The sequence below is a fragment of the Agelaius phoeniceus genome, chromosome Z (genome assembly GCF_051311805.1).
Source record: "Agelaius phoeniceus isolate bAgePho1 chromosome Z, bAgePho1.hap1, whole genome shotgun sequence".
In the NCBI taxonomy this organism is placed as follows: domain Eukaryota; kingdom Metazoa; phylum Chordata; class Aves; order Passeriformes; family Icteridae; genus Agelaius; species Agelaius phoeniceus.
Window position 1 is genome coordinate 8,176,666 of NC_135303.1, and position 22,438 is coordinate 8,199,103.

At 45.9% G+C, this 22,438-nt stretch overlaps 1 long non-coding RNA gene across 1 annotated transcript; it reads left to right on the plus strand.

Moving 5' to 3' along the window:
- Nucleotides 1-298: 298 nt before the first annotated feature.
- LOC143692061 (uncharacterized) lies at nucleotides 299-3,338 on the plus strand. The gene is made up of 3 exons (XR_013179943.1): nucleotides 299-375; nucleotides 1,111-1,364; nucleotides 3,233-3,338. It is a non-coding gene; the product is annotated as an uncharacterized LOC143692061 (long non-coding RNA).
- The last annotated feature ends 19,100 nt before the right edge of the window (nucleotides 3,339-22,438 follow it).

A 22,438-nucleotide genomic window follows, 5' to 3' on the forward strand; every position in this document is an offset into this window, starting at 1 on the left:
TTGTGGGGAGCCTTTCCCAATGCCTGACCACTCTCTGGGTGAAGAACTCTTACCTCATTTTCATCTTCATCTTTGGTCATGGTTTCATGTACTTTTTGTTAGAAGTCATTCAGGGGTATGATTTTAGGAGGTGTTTTGCTTGAATGCTGTGGGAAGTTTCTGTATCTCCATCGGATTGAACTTCTCAAAACATTAGCAGTGCCTTCACTCTAGAACTGGCACGTTTACACTGTTCTATGGAATTGAAGTGTGTGATGTTTGTGCAATTAGGTTTGCAGGCCAAACTGAGAGAGGCATGGTCCAAGGAACAGCAAGTGGAGAAAGGCATTAAAAGTTGGACCTACATTGACAGATTGAAGGAGCGTGTCAAGAAAGGTCAGTCTCTGTGTGTGGCATGGAAGAGACAAAGTTCCTGGTTTTCTCACCAGTTCTCATGAAGTCTCCATCAGCCATCAAGCATGAGTTCCTGGTTTCAGAACAGTGCCTGGTGTGTCATATCCCCTCCCTCAACCTGCTGGCCACGCTTCCCCTGATGCAGCCCAGGACACGGTTGCCTTTCTGGGCTGCCAGCACACCTTGCCAGCTCATGCCCAGCCTCTGATCCAGCAGCACCTCCAAGTCCTCCCCACCTTCATCCCCAAGCGTGCCTGGGTGCCAGGGCATGTCCCAGACCCAAAGACGCAGCACTTTGCTCTTGCCCTGGTTGAACCTGATGAGGTTCCCAGGGCCCTACTGGCCAAGGTTTTCCATGTCCCTCTGGATGGCATCTCAGACCTCTGGTGTTGGCAAATTTTCTGAGGGTGCATTTAATCTCATTGTCCGAGTCATTCTTGACATAGCCAATGCTTGGGCTTACAAGTTGGGAAATCATATCAAAGCAGCATGCATAAAAGTAATTCTTCATAAATACCACCCCTCCAATATCACTCACTCCTTTACCAGGTATTTTTAATGACTGTTGCTTCCTAATGCTTTACTGTTTGCATCTTTGCTGATCCATAAATGCCGAACAGAGTTTCAACAGTGTCAGTACATCCTTTTGAATCAACTTCCTTGCTGTTTCCCAACCCCCCATCTGACAATTGTTCCTCTGTTTTTCCTTTACTGAAGTGAAAATTCCCGAGCTCAGGAGAGCCCCACACAGCTCTCCAGACCTTGCTCCTGAGAGGAAGAGAACGATGCCCACGAACCCTGCCAAATTCTTCCAGAGACCTTTCAGGACTGTTTCTCAACATCCCATCAGAGATCGGGTGATTCATTTACTGGCTCTGAAGAATTACAAGAAGGCAGAGCTACTTTCTCACTTAGAGAGAGAGGGAATTGTGGAAAAGGACAAGGAATCCCTTGGAACGATCCTTCAGGAGGTGAGATCCTGGAGTTGCTGCTGGCAATGCTACCTCTTAGCTGTCTTACTTCAGGGTTTCAATCAGAAATTAAGGAGACGCTAAGGAAATGCTCCCTGTTTACATTTTTCCACCAGCTTGACCCAGTTTTCCCCCAACGGCAAGTCCATGTGAGGAAAGAAAGAAACCTTCCAAACTTCGGAGGCATTGTTGTTGTTTTTCTAGAATGGCTGGCAATGATACATTCTTTGTAATGCTGTTGCTTCTCATGCCTTTTTTTAATCCTCACGCTTCTCCTTGCACTGTTTAACTGCTTCATGGAGTAACTTGACAGGGTGAAACTCTCAACTAGGTGAAACAGTTAGCTGAGGCCCTTAAAATATCCTGGGACAAGTTTCAGAGGAGAGAATTTTGGTAGCTGCATAGGGCAGCATTTCACTTGAATGGAGTTGGTGGCCTCTCAATGGTACCTGGCTTCTGCTGGGATCCGTGGGGATTGCCTTCCAGGGAAGGGTGTTCCAGGCAAATCCCCCATGATAGAGGTGGTGGCCCAGCTTTGAGCACAGGGGTTCTTTGCTGTTGTGTGGATTGAGTCTTCAGCTTCCTTGGAACCCTATTATTATTCAGTGACTTTTCCTGTTGTGCTTTTACTTCTGCTGGTTTTCTTTATCACTTGATGTCCTTATTTCTTTATCATTCATACAATTGACATTGATTGCAGGATGCAGTGGCTGTTTCCTTCCTTTTTCAATACTCCCCATCCCTGTAGGCTGTTGCTGAATTATGCAAGCCTTAAGTAGCATCTCAAGTGGCAATATTTCCTTTTTAGCTATGAAAGAAGGGATGCTAGGATTTCAGAGCTCAGCTCCTTAGAGGGTAAGAGGTGAAAAAAATGTTACCTTTCTCTTTCTTTATGTCAATGTTTAAGGAGATTTTGAAGGAGTATTTTCTTGTTTGCAGTGTGAACTGCCTCAAGGTACTGGTTTGCATTCTGAAAGGCCTGTGTGAACAGCACTTCATCCTGAAAACTGTTATTCACCTTTTTCTCAACTTCAAAGGGAGGTGGTGTTGGTTTTGGATGAAAAACCAGTTGGGTGAATTTGCTGAGCTCTTATACTCCCAGCCTTCCTTCTTCCAACACCGCCTTAGCTCTGCTTTTAGGAAGTGAATTCCTGATTCTGGGTATCCTGGTTACTTTTAAACTGTTGAAGTGTAGCTCTAGGATGATTATCTCATACAAGTGTTCCATAGAAAGCTGAAGCTTCCTCTGAGCAAGCCCTTGAGAAAGAGAAGCACTTCTGTTTGCAGAGACAAATGCCAGCATCCTGTGGTGCAACATGGGATGGTGAAAACGTGCCCTGTTAGAGGCCCAGGCTGTGCTCTGCCATGGCAATGCAGCTGGGTGAAACAAGAGGGCAGCCGGAGTCCTCCTGAGGGTGGAAAAATAGGGATTTGCCCGTGGAGATGATGTTCTTCATGTCCTACTTAAAAGAAAAGGAAACAGAAAGGAAAAACCTGGCCTGTCCATGTATTTCAAATGGGGAAGACTGAGACTTCTGGCATAATGTACTTTGACTCTCAAAGCTGTGTTAAAGACCAAAACTCCTGGATGCCTGGTGCAGGGAGAGGTTTTCACAGTGTCCATTTCCTCCTTTGCTTACAGCAGTTAGGCATTTACTTACATCCAAATTTCTACAGCCCAAATGGACCACGCCTGTTAAATCTTGTTGCCTCTTACATGTCAGCTGCTCTGTTCTTCACATTGAACAAAAGTCCTGGAAATCTGGTGCATGATTTCCTTTTCAGCTTTGCTTTAGCTTTGCAGTACCAGTCTTACGTGTGTAGTCTGCCTTCAGGTGAACATGTATGTTTGAATTGTCTGTCCTTAGGTAGCCAACCTGGATGCAAATGAGGATTCTTTCAGTCTGAAGGAACATTTCTTTAAAGACATTCAGGAAGATTGGCCTGGCTACAGTGAAAGGGATAGACAGACATTGGAGGTGACCCTTTCTCAGTAAGTTCAGTCAGGACAACAAGCATTTCAGAAAACCCTCTGGGGAAATGAAGGTCCGTTTTTCCTGTGAGGGAAGAGCCATGACTGTTGATATTTTTGCCTTGTAATGTGAAATGTTGGACCATGCTTACAGAAAAGCAGCTGCATCTCAGAATGCCACCAGTACCAGCCCGTCACCATCTCTGGGACCTTCTGAAAGAGATCCTCCACCCAGAACTGCTCAGGTATTTTGTGAATATTTTAAACCTTCTCCCCCATGTCTGCTGTTTTATCCCACTTGCTCTTGATGTCCAAGCTGTGATGTGAAGCAGTACTGTTGTCTTTATATCATATGAACCTGGAGCATGCACTTCTAATGGGATTCCTCTATGCTTTTCAAGATGGTTGCAATGTCAAAGCCTGCAACAAGCTTGCACACATGCCTTGTTTCTCATGGTGCATAGGGAACTCTGCTAAGGACAAGATGTGGACATGGTTTTGGTTCCTGGCCGTGTCTGTGCGGGCTTCTTGATGATATGGCAGCTCTAGTACTTGAAACATGCACACACACGCCAGTGCTACTGTTTGAAGAGAAATCTTAGGGAAGTCAGGAATAAGGACAAATTCCAGGAGTGAGGCATTTGTAGGAAACTTGTTTTTCTCTCCTAAGCAGCACTTAGGCTCCCATTTTTGTTCCATGGGTGAGGAGGGAACTCTGGAGTCATGAGGCAATGCCTTGGACTTTTCAGGCTTAAAATCAAGACAAGGCCAGTTTTCTTAGCAACACAAGAGGGCAAGGCAAACCCTTTGAAAGTATCTTGGAAAATGCTGCATAAAAGATTCCTTTTCTATACCTTAAAGAATTCCCTTTAAACAGAGGAGGGAGGACACAGCTCTGCCTTCCCCTTCTCTCTGTTGTTATCATCTCTGCTCTGGACACGCTGTGACCGGCAGCCACCGGCGGCTTCTTGGGGCAGCTTTAGGGAATGGTGTGGGTGTGTGACAGCAAGAGCTGAGTGTGTTCCTGGCGTGTCTAGGCAGAAACAGGGAGCAAGATAAAACCAACCTGAGCTCCCCGTTTTGGGGAAGCCTTTGACAGAGGTGCTGAAGGGAGTGTCTTTCTCCCAAAGCCTGTGAGCCACAGAGCAGGAGAAAGACTTGCTGAATACTCAGGGGAGAAAGTAGGATCGAAATAGAGAACATTTTTAGCTGCAGCAGCTCCTCATATTGCAAGTCTTTTTAGGTAAGAAAGGTGTTTTTCCAGCCATTGCCAGTTCAGAAATGCTGCTTTTTCAGAATGGGAGCAAAACTAATTGGGATCATCTTTGCAGAAACGACCTCTGGCTTCTGACTTTCTCCATCCTGTGATGAGCAAGAAGCAGAGGATTGACCAAGAGCCCAGTGATGTCCAGCCAGCAGCTGGTGGCCACGCTCCTTCTTCCTTGGACCTGCCTTCCACATCCTGCTCAACTTTGAACCTGCCTCCAAGTGTCAGCTCCCTTTCAACCTCCACCCCTGAAGTAAAACAAATAAGTAGCATTCAGACACATTCTGGATTCCCAGGGTCTGCCAGGGTGCAGGGGAAGACTCCCAAATCCAAAGGTGAGAAAAGAGAATTCAACAGGGTGTCAAACATCCCACGCTTTGGATTTTTATAAAATGCTTGCCATGATCAAAGCCAAAGAGATGAGCAGAGAGCACAGGCAGAAAAGGAGTCACACAATCCAAGTGCCAAGGGTATTAAACAGAGGGACCACTTTTAGCTATGCTTCCATTTAATTTTTACTGGATATTTGTATGATTCTTTAGTCTTATCCAGCCTCTCATTCACCGGCACCTCCAAGTGCTCCCCACCTTCATCCCCAAGCCTGTCTCTGGTGCCAGGGCATGTCACAAACTCAAAGATGCAGCACTTTGCACTTGCCCTGGCTGAATCTGATGAGGTTTCCTGAGCCCCAGTTCCCAAGCTTGTCCTCGTCTCTCTGGATGGCATCCCAGACTCTGGTGTTGGCAAACTTGCTGAGAGTGCATTTAATCCCACTGTCCATGTCATTGTTGACACAGCTCCATGCTTGAGCTTACAAACTGGGGAAATCGTATAAAAGCAGCATGCATAAAAGGAATTTTTCACAAAAAGCTCCCATCCAGTACCACTCCTTTACCAGCTTTTAAGGACTGTTTCTTTTTATTTCTTTACTATTTGGATTCTTGTAGACCTGTGAATGCTGAACCATTAGAGGTTCAACAGCCTTGGTACACCCTTTTGTCCCAACATCTTTGTCTTCTCCAGACGTCCAGTTTGAACTGTTTGTTTCTGGTTTTCCCTCCCTTTAGGAGAAAAAGCAGAGGTGAGAGGAGCCCAAGAAAACAATTCAGGGCCTGTGCCTGAGAAGAAGAGGATGATGCCTGTGAGGCTTGCAGACATCGACTGGAGCGGCTGCGCTGCTGTTTACGGCCGGCCCTACAGGGACAGGGTGATTCATTTACTTGCCCTGAGGGATTACAAGGAGCCAGAGTTGCTTGCTCGGCTGCAGAGAGATGGAGTCAGGCCAAAGGACAAGGATTCCCTTGGAAAGATCCTTCAGCAGGTGAGATCTTGGAGCCTGCGCCAGCAATTCTTCCATCATGCTGTTCTGCTGTTCATAATTGTACTACTTCCTCACCTGTTCAAATTAGAGGCTTTTCCAATTCTCCTTCAAGTTAAGTTCCACTGCTATTTCTTTCTGATAGGCTTTTGTAAGAGGAATAACCATGGAAAGATGCAGTAGCTCCTTCTTTCCTATTTAAAAATTCCCCATAGCCGTAGGCGGTTGCTGAATTATGCAAGCATTATTATATCAAATAGGATTGTTTCCTCCATGGCCAGGAAAAAGCATTGTGGAACCTAGTCAAAGAACTCAAATTCCATGTGGATGCAGATTCAGTTGATCCCACAGTGACTTTTGAGAACTCATTCCCTGAACCTGGGCAGTTTGTTGCTGGGTTTGCCCAGGGCAGTGGCCGGGCTTTTTCACCCTGAAGACATTCCCAATATAATGAGAGCCATGTTCTGCCATCCCAGCTGAAGTAGCTCCTTTAGATTGCTGTAGTTTGCATATAGGTGTAGTGAACATTTGTTTTCCTGAATGTCTGCCTGTAGGTAGCCAACCTGAATGCAAAGGATAATTCCTTCAGTCTGAAGGAACATCTGTTCCAAACCCTTCAGACTGATTGGCCTGGCTACAGTAAAATCGATAGAGAGAATTTGAGGTTGATACTTTCTAGGTAAGTTCAGTCTTTTGGGGAAGGAAAAGAGCCTTTGGAGAAAAAGCCCAGGGAAATGAAGCCGGGATTCTTAGAATATGCTGCCCCAGCAGAGGCCCATCACGGTGATGGAATGCAGCTCCTGGCCCTGCACAGGACACCACAGGCATCACACCCTGTGCCCAAGAGTGTTGTCCAAACTCTTCTTGAGCTCTTGGTGCAGTGGCCACTGGCCTGGAGAGCCTGTTGCAGGGCTCAAGCTCCCTCTGGGGCACAAATATTTTCCTGATATCCTGCCTAAAGCTCCCTCAACGCAGCTTCATGCTGCTTCCTTGAGACCTGACACTGAAGGACTCTGTTTTCTATACAAGGAAAGAACTATGACAGTTGATATTTAGGCCTTCTAACATGAAATATTGGACCATCCATACAGAAAGTCAGCTCCATCTCAGAACCTCACCAGCAGCAGCCAAGCAACATCTCCAGGGCCTTCTGAGAGAGATGCTCCAGCAAGACCTGCTCAGGTATTTTGTGCATTTTTAACATTCTGGACTGTAGAGTAAATTTCAGCGGACTTGCTGGTGGTGTAAAAGCTGTGGTGGAATGTGCAGGAGCAGGCCTAAGCATCTTTTGCCTCAGACATTCTGAGTGCTGTGACAGGAAGGGTGTGACAAGAAGAGAGGATCCTGCAGGGGTGGAGCAGCATTGTCCTGAGCCAACTTTCTGCTCTGCCTGGAGACTTGAGCTCAGTCCCCAGCCTCAACTCATTCCCTGGAGAAGGGCTCCAAGGGCTGGCTCTTCATGTGTGACAGAACTGCATAAAAAAAATCTCCTGTGCAATGGAGGCTGCACGAGGCTGAGGCAGATGGGGCCCTCTCACTGCCTTCTCCCTTCTCCCTCTGTCTCCCTGTCCCTCTCATTGTTGACCCCAGCTCTGCACTATCCACATGGCTGGACAAAGCACAGGATCTACAGAATGGTGATATTCCCTCAGTCCCTGCTCTGCCTTAATTTCTCTCCTCCCTCCCTGTGCCTGGGCACAGCATGGCTGTCCTGTTCTGCTCCATCCTCGGCCCTGAGCTTTGCTGTGCTTGTGGGGAGCTTGTGGCCGTGTGCTGTGCCTTGTGAGGCAGCACCTTTGAGAAGCTCCTTGGGAGGAGCTGAGAGATGAGTAAAGGGCCCTGAGCAACAGGAAGGGCTTGTTGGGAACCACTTGTGAAACTCTCTTGTACAAATGGAAGGGCTTGTTAGCCAACAGCTTTTGAGTCTGCAGAGTGGGGAGCCTGCTGGATTTAAGACAGCTGTACCTAAAAGCACAAGAGTTTCTTGACATGTGGCTGCTGTCTGTGCTCATCCTGATAAGAATTCACAACCAACCATCACACCCTGTACTGCTGGGTTGTAATAGTGATGTAATAATCTTCTTTTTAACACATAAAACTCTAAAACAGCCAGGTTCCTCTTTAATGAATCATGTGGGTGTGTGACAGCAAAAGCTGAGTCTTTTCCTGGTGTGTGCAAGCAGGAATTGGGACGTAGACAAAACTTACTGGGCATCCCCATTTTGGGGAGGCTTTGCTGGAGCTGCTGAAGGCAGTGTCTACTTCCCAAAGCCTTTTAGCAGTAGACTTGGAGAAGGACTTGCTAAGTCCTAAGATGAGACAGTAGGAATGCAGCAGAGCAGATATTTACCTGCAGGTCATCCATGTTTGACAGCTAGTTTGAATTAAAAAGGATGTGTTTTCAACCTTTGCCATTTCACAAATGCTGCTTTTCTAGAATGGGAGCAAAAGCTGATCCTGATCATAGATGAATGAATTATTTTGCTGTTGTTGCAGAAACGGCCTCAGGCTTCTGGCTTGACCAGTCCTGTGAGGAGCAAGAAGCAAAGGATGGAGCAGTAGCCCAGTTACGTCCAGGCAGCAGCTGGTGGCCACTCTTCTTCCTGGCTGCTGCCTTTGACATCCCATTCTACTTCCAACCTGTCTCCAAGTCTGGGCTCCATTTCCCCTGCACCCTTAAGGTTTCAAGAAAAAGACAAATTTGGAGTTCTAGAATGCCAGCCCTTGTGTGCAGACGACTAGCATGTGCAAAGAGATGTGAAGAGAGCTGGGGGGCTGAATCAGCACTGTCCCTTGGATTTCAATGAAGGTATTAATGTGCTGCTTTTCCTAACTCCAGTGTGGATACCGGTGGATTAAAATTTGATTATTAAGAGAAGCCTCTGTATGAATTAAGGTGCAAGCAAGGCCATATTTCAGAGTTAATACTACAGACATTATTTACAAGTAAATGTGAACTAGGGAGATAGAAAGAATAAAGGAGGAGGTGGGCCAGGTGGGGGGAAGTGCTGAGATGAACACCGAGGTGGGTTAGGCCCGGACGGGCCCTCCCTTCCTGCAGTGCAGTTGCACAGGCTCAGCTGCAGCAGTGGTGCTGCATCCCCTCATCGAATTTGCAGCGCAGGAGGGGAGGGAGAAGTGTGTGTGTGTGTGGTACAAAAGACTGGAAATTGCTCCCAGCTTGTGTCAGAGCAGGGATGTTGGCAAGGGCAGTCAGGCCTCCTGCGGCTCTGGGGCTCTGGGGCAGCTGCGGCCTTTGGAGCAGGCGCGGCAGGGCCCTGGGTCACACTGGATACAGCCAGGGATGCTCCGTGCAAGGCTGAGGGCAAGGCTGGCCCTGCAGAGGAGCAGTGCAGTCAGGCCTGTGCTGGGGCTCTTGCCAGCAAATGTCACTGGGCAGAAGGCAGCAGTGCAGGCTACTGCTTCTCAGGTGCCTCCCAAAATGTTGAAAGGCATCTGTAGTTTTCTTTTCAAAATTATCCTGCACGCCAGTCATGTGCATCTGGCCTGGGATGCATCCTTGGCACAAGTTGTTTTCAGTCCTGGTATTGAATTTCATCTTGTTAAAGATTTACTGTCTATAAATAATAATATCAGGATGGTTTAAATTGCTTATTCCCTTGGGGAGGGAGATTTTGTCATCCAAAAAGAACCAGGTCTTCAGGTCCAGAGGAGCAGAAGCATTGGTGTGAGAGTCTTGGGAAGTGGCATCTATTGTTGTCATTGGCACTTCATCTTGGATTTGTATCATGATCTTGATAAACCACGCTTGTGTTGGTTTCAGGGAGAAGGGAGTGAAGAAGGTTTGACTTCCATCAGTGTCTTTAGGCATTAATGAGTTTTGGCCTCCTTAGGAGTTATATGGTTTGGGTTGTTGTTGTTCTTGTTTCAGACTTGTCTAGAGTTTGGTTCTAGGTCTGTATTACAACAGCCTCAGTTTTCAAACTTCCCAGAAGGATGGTGGCTCACAGAGAAAACTAGCTCAAATGTCAAACTGAGAGTATTTGTACAGTTTTAGATCAATAAAAGAAACTGGCCAGGCTTGGTAACCTCTGAGTATGCCTCCAGGCTCTTTTAAAGCAAAGATCATGAAATTCTAAACTCTGCGGAAATGTTGGCATGCCCTAATTTTCTTTTGATTTCTCCTTCCCAGGGTAGTCCCAGCTACTCTGAGATGAACAGCAGGTGCCAGTACCTCCACAAGAAGCTGATCCACATTGAGCAATGAGTGTCTGAATTTGGCCAGCAGCAAGAGAAGTCCTGGCACCGGTCGTCTGCATCAGCAAGGGAAAATCTCTGAACTCCGGCTTTTTTATTTTGAAAGAAGATTAGTTGTTTTAGGGTTCTTCAACTTATCAATGAGGAGATAATTATTTGTTAAAAACATAGGATTAGTTCCTCTAGGATTATAGAAGTTAGATTTGAACTGTAGTAATAAAAAAGTTGCATGATTTTTAACTCCTTCTCTTATTGTCACTTATATCATATTGGGAGTGTCGTTCTTCTGGTCAATTCTTCTCTTCAAGACTTAGGTTTGCCCACTGAATGAGTTGTGTCTGTAGAGGGTGTTAGCCCGCTGCCTCTACTGTGAAGTGGTGCACATTTTAAGAAAAGATTGCAGCAAATAGAACTTCTTTATGATTAGAAGAAGCCTGTTTTCCGATCTTTCTTGTTAATTTAAGATCTTTGCCTGAAGTGGTGGAAGGTGTAGAGGTTTGGACAACCCCCTGTCCCCACATCACCTTGTTCTGGAGGGTTACAGAGGAGTGCACATGGGCTGCTCTAAGGTCTCAGCTGAAGCAGCTCTCAGGACTGCTTGTAAATCATGGCCTCACCTTGTCAGTGAGCCAAGGAATATCAGATCTTTGCAAGAGTTTTGTAAAACAAATGGAGAAGTGTTGGAGGCAAGGAATTCAATGGGTTTTAAAGAGAAATTGGGTTCAGGTGTCCCTATGGAAATGCTGTCCATTTCTTTGCATATTTTAAACTGCTCTGTCTCAACCAGCCTTTCTAGAGAGACACGGATGTTGGTTCCTGCACAGACCTATGGGGACTGACGCCGGCAAGGAGGCCTGTTCACAGACACGAACAGGACTGGGCTGCTGTGGAAAGTGCCTCCAACTGTTTTATTTTTCAGTATCAGTCTCATTACAGGATTATGACAATGGGAAGATGCTAGCAGCTCACATTCCAGGCAGCAGGCCAGAATACTTAATGTTACAACTTACTTTATAAGCTTCTTGTCCAATCACACAAAGCAAAAGCATATTGGCAGTAGCTCGATCCAATCACCATAAGCACACGTGCCTTTGGTTAAAACAATGCTTGCTTATTTGGAATACAATACCTACTTGTACACCTTCAAACATAACACACAGAGCTCCATTATTAAGCTTTAACCTTCCTAATATCTTGCTAGATAAGCTTTCTGCAACTTAGAGAGCTATTCAGACAAGCATTAATATACAGGCCATTGTTCTATTTGCCCTTGCTTTTTCTACAGTTTAAATAATTTTTCTGCTGACCTATCTCATGGCTGCTGCTTTAGCTCTACTCACAGTTCTGCTGTATCTGAGGCCTGCCTTTTGCAGCTATCCCCAAAACCCTCTGATTTTGTGGATTCCCACAGGGACTTTGAAGTCAAGTCCTTTTCCTAAGTTTCCTTCCATTTATTTATTTAGCTGAAATGGTAGACCTGTTATCATCAAAGCCATAACCTCTTTTGGGGAAAAACAGGAAATTGAAGGAGGATAGCATTTGGGAAGACTCAGTAGGACTGTGAATGCTTCTTTCTTCCTTGGAGAGTATGCTACCAATTCCTGAGTTGTTTCCATGCAATGGTGTTGAGCCCTCATACCTGAGAGACCTTGAGGTGTTTTGTGATTGAACAGCTGAGCCATCGTTGCCCTTCTGTTCTCCTTCAAGAGAAGTTCAGCAAAATGTCACCTCTTAAATGCGGAAATTTGGGTCCATTTTTGCCAGGGTCAGGAGTTGCTCCTACAGCTCTGCAGTGCAGCAGCCCCAGGAACGCTGCCATGGGGGACATGGGGTGAATTGTGCTGGGGAACTGTGGGAACCCAGGAAATTCTTCTGGCTGCTCTGGAGGACTGCAGACCCTGTCAGGGGGCTCAGAGACCTTGGCCCAGAGCCCAAGACCCCTGTGCCTTTGATTTAGCTCTTGGAAAAAACCATTACCCAACCTTGTATGAGGAATTACGAGCCACGAAAGTTAAAGTAGAAGGATAGTGAATTTATCACAGAGTAGACAAATGGATTTTTGGGGTTTTTAGAATGGGGGTTCAGGGGGCAAGATGGAGGAATCTGGGCGTGTCCAGCCTTTCTCCTCCTTCTTCTTGGCCTCCAACTTCTGCTGTGATGTTGGCACTTTTAGATTGGTAGAGAGTAGAAGCTCACTGTCTAACCTAGATGATCAATATTGGAAAGTAATTGTAAATATTGTACACGAAGTTTTTAGTATAAAAAGATAACACCGCCCAGGTGCAGGCAGAGTGCCTTGGACTGTCTTGCTGAGTGGATCTCGGCAGGACAGGAGAAAGAATTTTATAGATAAGATACAATAAACAACCTTGAGAATGAGAAATGAGGAGCTCTGACTCCTTCTTCAACTGCCAGGCAGGGAAAAGAGACTTTCTAACTCTTCTTGGGGTCACTCTGACCAGCGAGAGACCCCGAGAGGGAGCCTCCAGTTGGCCTGGGGGCTGCTGCTGGTTGACAGAGCAAGCAAGAGTGCTGCTGGCCAAAGGGTGAGCTGAGAATGAGGATTTTTCATGGTGACCCCTTCATGATTGATCTTTCCTTTTATGGAATTTCCTCTAACTAATTCTACACATCATAAAAAAGTTATATTTCCATGCTTTTACACATCTAATCTTCATGTTCTCGGCTGTTTCTATTTTCCCCTCCAGTTCCCTGTGTGTTGGGGCTGGCTTCCCTAGGGGGCAGGTGTATCAATGTCCTGGTCCCATCCCCTTTTATTGCTGCAGGAGTGCTTGGGAACACTTCAAATGGTCCTTTCCACTTTTCTTTAAGTGCCTCCTTGCAGTACTTTCTGACATAGACACTGTCCCCAGGTTGATGAGGATGTACCAGGGCATCCAAAGTCATCAGGGATGCTCATACCCAAAGTTTCTGCAGAGATGAGAGCACTTTTCACAAAGATGGTAAGAAAGGACTTCGATTCTCATTTCCTATCACATGACTGCCTCTATCTGGAAGGCATAGGATCATGGTAAGGTCTTCCATAGAGCATTTCACGTGGGATGACTTTTTCTTTAAAAGCCACTGGAATTCAGATCCTCAGCAGTGGCAAGTGCCGAAAGTGGCACTTTTGCCCACTTTAGTGATGTTTCCTGGAAAATTTTACTCATTTCTCTCTTTCGACTCTGATTTTTTCTCTCAGTCTTGATGCTGGGATAAGACCTCCATGGGCAGAGTAGGTCTCATTTAACTGCGAGTGTTTTGCATAAATTTTGTACACTTTCAGCTATGAAATGAGACTCTTAATCTGCTGGCATTCCAAAAGGAATCCTTAATTAGAGTACTATTGATTTTTGACTGGAGGTCTTTCCCTAGCTTTGTTGATGGGACAAGGAAAAGCCTCTGGCCATGCAGAAAATGTGTCCACTAAACCCAATAAGTATTTATATGTACTTTTTATTAACTCAGAAAATTGTCCTTGTCGTTAATATCTGGTACTACTTCCCTGTTTTGGGATCCCGAAGGGCAGTCTTTTGTAAAACTGTGCATTGATCTATAAGCAGAGTTTACATTTCAGTTGTCACCGTCCTTGTCAGCCTAACATTAAGCAGCTGCCTTTCCAAATTGTCTCCTGTACCTTCAAGACCCCAATGGGTTTCTTTGTCTTCTCTAGTTTATGTCATTATTGCTTGAAGCACTCTAACTTGTTGATTTGTTGATATGCATGACACTTAAGGACTAAATCAGACATTTAAGGATTTTGCTGAATGATTGTTTTCATTGTGGTGTTCTGTGTCTGATTTGGAAAGGTTCACAGCTTTTGAAAGAATTGCCAAGCAGATGCTTTGTTCTGCCACCTCTCTAGCAGTTTGGTCTGCTCATCAGTCTCCTGGGCTTGTCTGAACTGCTGTGCTTTGCAGTGCATTATTGCAACTTCAGCAGGGAACTGGATGCTCCCAAAGCTGTCCCTGTTTGATTGGAGATGCTGATTCCTTGCAGAAGGATTGAGGAGCACAGCAGGGTTCAAGACAGTAGCTGTCCTTAGCACCACGTCTTTTGTTCCAGGAGTAGCCCCTGTTAATTTAGGAAAACCAGTGAGCTCCTTTTTGCTCTACACCAGACATACCCATGTGTGGCACATAAACTGACATTTTTTTCCCATTTACTTTCATGCCTATTCTATCAATCAGGACTGTGGTGGCTCCTGCTCTCAGGTGCACTGGCCACCCCTTGGAGACAATGTTTTCTTAGATGTTCTTCTAAGAATAATGCTCTTTTCCACAGGGTGCTTTCCTGCATTCCCAATCTTTGAGATAAATATGGAGTTACTGTGCAAAGCCAAGGCACTCATGTATGAACAGTGCAAAGGGATCAGTCAAATCAGGTATCTCCACTGCAGAGGCTGTCATCAATGTCTTTTTAAGATATGGAAAGGCTGTTGAACATATTGGAGTCCGCTATAACACCTGATGGGATTCCTTTCATGGTTCATACAAAGGCTTTTCCAACAGTCCCTAACTGGGGATCCATAACCATCACAATCCAGTCATTCCCAAAAAGGGACACAGTTGTTTTACAGATGTCGACTCTGATATTTTGGAAAGTGCTTCCTTCCTTTCTGTCCCTAAAATGATCTTTCCTTGTGAGTGTGGCAGCCAGGGAAGCAATCATGGGCAGATATGGACATGGTCTTGAAGACAAAGACAAGACTTGGTGACATGGGAAATGAGCTTTGGATGGTAATATTCAAGCCATTTTCAATGCCATGCTTTTATTCCCTCTGCCTGTAATGGGTTCTTTGTTGCCAGCTGCCTGAAATCAGGAGTAAGCTTGGGTATGGGGAAAAGGGAAAGTAAAATGATCAAAAGCTGAGTATAAAATATTTTTCCAGATGCGTCAGTAATTTCAATGGCCACCTGGAGTAAGCACAACTGTCAGCCTGGAATTGTGTTCATGGTCCTCCCTGGTCTTTCCATGTCAGCTCCTGCTGCAGAGCAGCCAGGGGGCCTGGGCATGCTGCTGGCTTGTTTCCTTTGAGGAGACTGGGATGAGGAAAGGTCGGGGGGTTGTGTCAAAGAGATGATATATGAGTGCCCGTGTACGTGCTGGAAGCCTCACAGACTGAGGGGCCCACGACAGGATTGCCCAGAGCTGTCAGGGCTGCACCTTGCTGCCCTGGTGAGAGGTGTTCAGCTGCTCCTTTGCCTCAGAGAGAGCCAAGTGCAGCACTTCTGTGCAGAAACACTTCATTAGCCCTGGTTTGCACAGCTGCAGCTACTGGGCTTGGTGGGGTGCCCCTTTCTACACTTGGGAATGAGCAGAGTCAGTGATGGGACAGGGCAGGGCATTCCCTACCTGTGCCCATTGTGAAATCCCTCTGCCCCCACTGTGTCAGGTCCCGCTCCTCAGTGACATCCCAGCCAGCCTGGCACATGGAACTCCCCGTTTCCAAGGACACGTGGCCATTGTCACCGTCACAGGGCAGGACTGCTTAGAGCCTTTGGCAGCTGGAGCGAGAGCAGAGGTGTCAGAGGCACAGTGAGTGTTGTTCCAGCTTGGCTGGTTCCAGCACCCGTTGTTCAAGAGGCCGATCCACCCAGTAAGTGGAGGTAATTATTTACAGTTCTGTGCAGAAAGGGGGGCTCAGGGACAAAGTCACAAAGCCAGCACCACGAGAATCCAGAGCGTCTTAGTATTTTTATATTTGAGCAAAGAAAGTAATTAGTGTTCATTGCCTGCAAGTTCCCTCATTCTGTCCATAATGAGCCTCTCACTTCTCATGCTCATTAGTCTGCATGCTCAGTCTCTTGCTTCTTCTTAGTGAGAGGTTTCTTGAGTGGGTGGCCATGGTCTGGCCCTGCTGGAATGGCCTTTTACCCTGCCAGAGCTGATTCAGCACACTTGCTGCATTGCCTTTATCAGTTTGTTCCTTTTCTCAGAGGTTCTGTGAAATGTCCTTGTGCCCATAATTTCTGCATTCTTTGTGTCCACCATCAGTGGTACACCCTTCTTCCCAAGCCTTGCTGACCTTTCCTCTGTCTGAGGCCCCTGAAGCCTTTCAAACTCTGCACCTCAACAAGGCAATTCAGCCAAGAAGTCATCTGCCTTTCCAAGGCCTGGCCATCATTTCCAGCTTGCTGGCTACTTCTTGTTTCACGGGAGTCATCTCCTTTCTTGTTGATGAGCCTTGAAAGCTGCAATAGCTAAACATCCAAAACCACATTTTCCTAATAAGTATTTTGCATTGTGCAGATTTTCAGCGGGATCAGTGTCTGTGAGGGAGCGGGAGCAGCCGAGGCAGAGCGGGATGGCGGAGCTGCGGGCCTGGGCAGGATCCAGGGAGTTCCGCAGGGCCCCAATCCGCACTGCGTCCCGCAGGGCCCCCACCAGCACTGCGATGCCCGTCAGGGTGACCCAGGGGTGCCAGGAGCAACAGGTGAGGGGCAGGTGTGGGGCTCTGCGGGTTGGCAGCGGGTGGGGGCTTGGCCATGGTGTTGGTGTCAGGTGCTGCTGAGCCCGCGGGACCTGTTGGGCAGGGCTGGGGCCCCACTGGTGCTCCAAGGGCCCCTCTGAGGCAGCTGCCCGGGGGAAGCGACTCACAGGGATGACACGGAGGAGGTGCCAGTGGAACTGGGATGTTGCTCTCATGGATGCAAGTGGCTCTCACGGATGACACTGAGGAGGTGCCAGTGAAAGTCAGATATTCTCCAAACAGTGACACAGGGAATTCATACTCTGGTCATGAGTCCTGGCCAAAATGCATGGATTTCTCATGGTTCCAAGTTTGTACTGCACTCACAGAACAGGTCCAGATAAAGGAAATTCTCTAACAGTATTTTCTACTATTAGGAGCATATATAACTGTATTTCTGGCTGTGATGCATAGTGGAGAACTCCAAACACATGTACACCATTTTCAAAGCTTTTCCACTTATTGATACATTTTTATCAAACAAAGAAATTAACCCTCATTAGTTCTAATTTAGAGTTCCATTAAGTAATATTCTATATTTTTTGGTATTTATGTCTCCCTACTCATGCTAATTAATTCTCATTTCTCAGTCCATTTATCATAGCCTTTTAGATTTTATCTCAGCCAATTTTGCCTCCAGACTGAAGCAGATGGATGGCAATAGTTGTTTTTGTTAAAAAAAATGTACTTAGGCTGATAAACATTTTAGTGATTTTTTGAGTTCCAATGGAATGTGACATATTCTGTAGTAAATGATGAATTCAGCCAAGCAACCCAAATTTCATTACATCTGACAAACTGTTTCCATTTCACATCTATGGAAATAATTGCTTCTAGAGCTGAGGAAAAGAGAAAGGATTTTCATGCGTGTTGAGAGTTGAAATTCAGATTGTGCAGATGAAATACTTCTCAGAGCTGACCCTGTGATGTGCTTCCATAGTGCCAAATATATCCCAGTGCTGGGTCCTGCTCTGAGTTCTTGATCATTTTGTGCAGCACTGTCACCAGGAGTGTTAGCTGAGTCAAGCTGGCCAGGTCCATTGTACTCAGGCACTTGATTTCAAGGGAAGCCTGTGCCTAGAAATTCCAGCAACTAGGAAAGGATGACTTGCTACTTGAAGGCCTGGCTGCATTAGAGGCTAAGTGAGGGTCGCTCTCTCAGAGCACTTTTGTGGCTGGCTGCTATCAGAGGGAGAACTGTGTCAAAGCAGCTCTTTTTGGTGATGTGATAGCAAATCTTTGCAAATATAGGTCTCGTTGAAAATGGCGGGCCTAGTTAATTAGCAGTAATGGAGAGTAGGCTGAAGATTTTACAGAAAATTTCATTCTCATTTTAGCCACATGCCAGCGGGGCGTCGCACAATGGAAGTGTGCAGGATGTCAAATTGTATAACCCACTTGGAGGTATGGTTACCTTTCAAATTTTCTCAATGCCTGTAAGATTTTCAACTTGGTAGCTCATTTTTGGAGCTTATTCTCGGGACAGGGGATCTCTTGTGTTCAGAGATCTCAACCTGGAGCTGGTTTGCCCTCAGGTCAGCCTTGCAGTCTCTTGTCACTGCATTTAGCCACTGGTTTGTTTTCCCCTGAGAAAGCCTGCCAGTGCTTCCTTGTTCCCATACTGCTTGATGGGTTGGAATTTGGAACATGGAGGTCAAAGTTGGCACCACCTTATGCACTTAAATTCACAGACTTGGTAGCTAAGATTTCTGTTCTGTTGTACCTAAGCACTGTCATTATCCATTAAATCTAATTGGGAAATTGAAAGAAAATAACCTTGAGGAAGTCGCATGTAGAATTTCATAAGGTTGATATGGAAAATCATGCTTGATTTATTTTTTATCTTGGTCATTAGCAACAGAATTTTGCCACAATACTACACTGGGTTCTTTTCAAAGAAAGTGAAAGGAAAATATTGATATCCCCACAGATTCCAACATTGCCCTCAAAGCACCTCAAATCACATTGGGCATAGGAGGTGCCATTTGTATTAATCTGTTCTGAGTGCTGTTTCCCCAAGGAGCCTGGCTCCAGGCAGACACGAAGTGCACATTCCCCTTCCAGGCCCTCAGTGGTGCTGCCTGCAGCAGTGAGCTGAGCCAGGTCCAGCCAGCTGCCCTGAGCAAAACAGGCTCTCACCTGGCTGTGGCTGCAGTCACCTGCCTGCAGGGACATCCCTGCCCCTGCAAGTGCAGCTCTTGCTCTGCCTTAGCCTAGAGCACAGCATTTTAAGGCAGCATCATGGTGGCTTTTGGAGAGACAAAACTCAACTTCTGAATTTCTCATTGGGGACATTCTGTTTCACATGTGAGTGATGATTTGTGTGATTCTTGGTGGTGGTCTACATACATCCTAAGGGAATATTTAAGATTGAATACCTGTGGTGTGAGGACTGGCATTAGAGAGTCAATTTTGGAATTTGGTGCCACATCTGCTTTGGGCTGGCCCAGAGAATCTCAGGTGAGGCAGGTCTGGTTGCTGGTAGGGTACAGGGTGCCTTTACCACATGCTCCATAAAGGACCAGTGAGGAACTGGGCTTTTTCACAGAGTCAGAGACTATGTGAGTTCCAAGGGATCCACAAGGATATGCAAGTGCAGCTCTGTCTCCAAGATTTCCATCATCATTTTAAAACGAGCCTTTTTGCCTTCTGCCAACTTCCCATTTGACACTTCTTTTTCTGCCTTCCTTTCCTTTGGGAAAACAAGCAGATGTGAGAAGAAGAGCCAAACCAAATGCTTCGTGTTCTGCCCCTGAGGACAAGAGAACAAAGCCCATGAAGCCTGCAGAGAGGGATCAGAATCCTTGCAGTGCTGTTTATCGGCGACCCTACAGGGACAGGGTGATTCATTTACTTGCTCTGAGGACTTACCAGAAGCCAGAGTTACTTGCTTGCTTGCAGAGAGATGGAGTCATGCAAAAGGACAAGGGCACCCTTGCAAAGATCCTTCAGCAGGTGAGATTGTGGAGTTTGTGCCAGAATTATTTCCACCATGCTATTCTTTTCTTCCTAATTGTCGCTTGTTCCTCCACTCTTTAAATTAGATACAGATGAACAAGTTAGCAAATGCTGCCTGTTAATTTTTTCCATCAACTTCATCCAGAGGTCTCAAGCTGCAGGTCCATGTGACAAAAAGAAAGAAAACTTCAAAACTTTTGGGGCATTGTTGTTTTCCTGGAATAGCTTTCAATGAGTAACACTTTGTAAAGTTGTTGCTCCTCATGCCTTATTCCATTCTCTTTCTTTCCGTGCACTGTTTAACTTCATGGAGTAACTTCACAGGGCTTCCTTGATTGTGTGAAATGGTTTGTCATGGCACTTAAAATTTCCTGGGAGAAGTTCCAGAGCAGAGGAGATCAGGAACTGCAGAGGGGCAGTATTTCATTTGAACGGTGTTGGTGGCCTCTCAATGGTACTTGGCTTCTGCTGGGATCTGTGGAGATTGCCTTCCAGGAAAGGGTGTTCCAGGCAAATCCTCCTTGATAAAGATGGTAGCCAAACTTTGAGCGGAGTGTTTCTTTACTGTCATGTGAATTAAATCTCCATCTTCCTTGGAACTCTTTAATTCGGTAACTTCTCCAGTGCTCCTCTCAATTCCATGGTTATTTTCTTATTTACAGCCATCAATAGGATGCACATGCATTGAAAGATGCAGTGGTTCTTTCCTTCCTTTTTCAATATTCCCTGCTCCTCTAGGCTGTTGCTGCATTATGCCAGCATTATTACATCAAGCAGGAACATTTCCTTTTCAGGTAGGAAAACAGTGTCTTGGAACCTGCTCAAGGGGGGAAAATTCAATACAGTTGATCCCACAGTGACTTTTAAGAACTCATTCCCTGAACCTGGGAAGTTTCTTGCTGAGTTTGCCCAGGGCAATGGCAGGGCTTTTTCACCCTGAAGATATTCACAATATAATGAGAGCCATGTTCTGCCATCCCAGCCGAATTAGCCCATTTAGATTTCAAGTTGATTATAAATTTTCAAAGCTCAGCTCCCTAGAAGGTAATGGATGGAAACATTTTCTCCTGTTCCATTGCAATCTTTGAGATTTCCTTGGAGTCAAGGTGCTGGAGGAGGGGTGAAATGCCTCAGGGTCCAGGTTTGCATTCTGAAAATTCTGTGTGAGCAGCCCTGCAGCCTGAAATGCCTTGCTCAGGCTTTTGTGGACATCAGAGCAAGTGGGGGTTTCTTTGGTATAAATCTCAAATGGGCAGTGTGAGCTTGCTGAGATCTGGTACACACACACTGTGTGTCTACACACTTCCAACACAACCTGAGTTCTGTTTCCAAGGAGTGAATCCCTGATTCTGGGTATCATTGTCACTTTTACATTTCTTATTCAGCTGCGGGCAGACAGGCATCAACACAGGCCCAAATTATCAATGTTTTTCATGTTTTCCAGGAGAAAAGAAAAGTCAAAGTTGTGACAGATGTTGGTGGTGTGTTAGATGAGTTATTCCGTGTGTTGCAGGGGTCAAATTGATGGAGACCTTCCCAATGGGCTTTTCTGTGGAACTCTGAGCAGGTGTCAGGTGATGAAGTCATAACCTGCACTTTAGATATCAGTGGTCTTGAGGTTTTACTACCTCAACTTACCTTTGTGAGTAGACTCTGTATTTGTCTTGAGGAAGATATGAACTTCATTTCTTTGCAAAGGAATACAGCAAGGCATGTGCACGGCCTTCTCATGGCAGAGCTTTGCTGGAATGAACCCTGGATCGGCCACATAAAGAGGGACTCTGGGCCTGACCCCCTCTCCTTACACATTGTAGCTCTCAATGTTGTTTTCAAAGGAACTCTTGCTAGATATGAATGGAGATACTGGGTTGTTTCCAATTGGTGAAACATTAATATGGCTGAAAACTCATGTGATAGAGGAATAATCAAGCTCTGTACAAATACACATTAATTAGTTGAAGCTGGGTGCTCACAAGCAGCTGTTCAGGACCAGTCCTATTTCTGTAGTTTGCATGCAGCAAGCATAATAAAGATGTGTTTTCCTACATGTCTGCCTGTAGGTAGCCAAGTGGAATGCAAAGGATAATTCCTTCAGTCTGAAGGAACATCTATTTCAAACCCTTCAGACTGATTGGCCTGGCTACACTGAAATAGACAGACAGAATTTGAAGCTAATACTTTCTGGGTAAGTTCAGTCTTTCAGAGCAAGGAAAAAAAATCCCTGGGAAAAGAAGCTTAGATTGTTAGAACATGCTGAGGTAGCAGGGACCTGCCAGGATCCTGGCCTTGCACAGGTCACCCCGAGAATCACAGTAGATGCCCAAGAGTGTTGTCCAAACACTTCTTGAAGCCTCTTGCAGTGACCACAGGCCTTGGCAGCCTGTTGCAGGGCTCCATCACCCTCTGGGGCAGAACATTTTCCTGATATGTTGCCTAAAGCTCCCCCAACTCAGCTTCATGCTATTTCCTTGTGTCCTGTCGCTGAAGGTCTATCTTCCCTGCAAGGAACGAATTTTGACAGTTGATATTTAGGCCTTGTAACATGAAATATTGGATCTTCCATACAGAAAACCAACTCCATCTCAGAACACCTCCAACATCAGTCAAGTGACATCTCTGGGACCTTTTGGGAGAGATGCTCCAGCAAGACCTGCTCAGGTATTTTGTGCATTTTTAACATGCTGGACTCTCTGGTAAATTTTAGCTGATTTGCTGATGGTGTAAAATTGTCATGTGAAATTGCAGAACCTTCCCTTTTGGGGAAGCCTTTGATGGAGCTCCTGAAGGGAATGTGTTTCTCCCAAAGCATTTTAGCTACAGACTTGAAGTAGGACTTGCGGAGTGCTAAAATGGGGAAGTAGGAATGAGA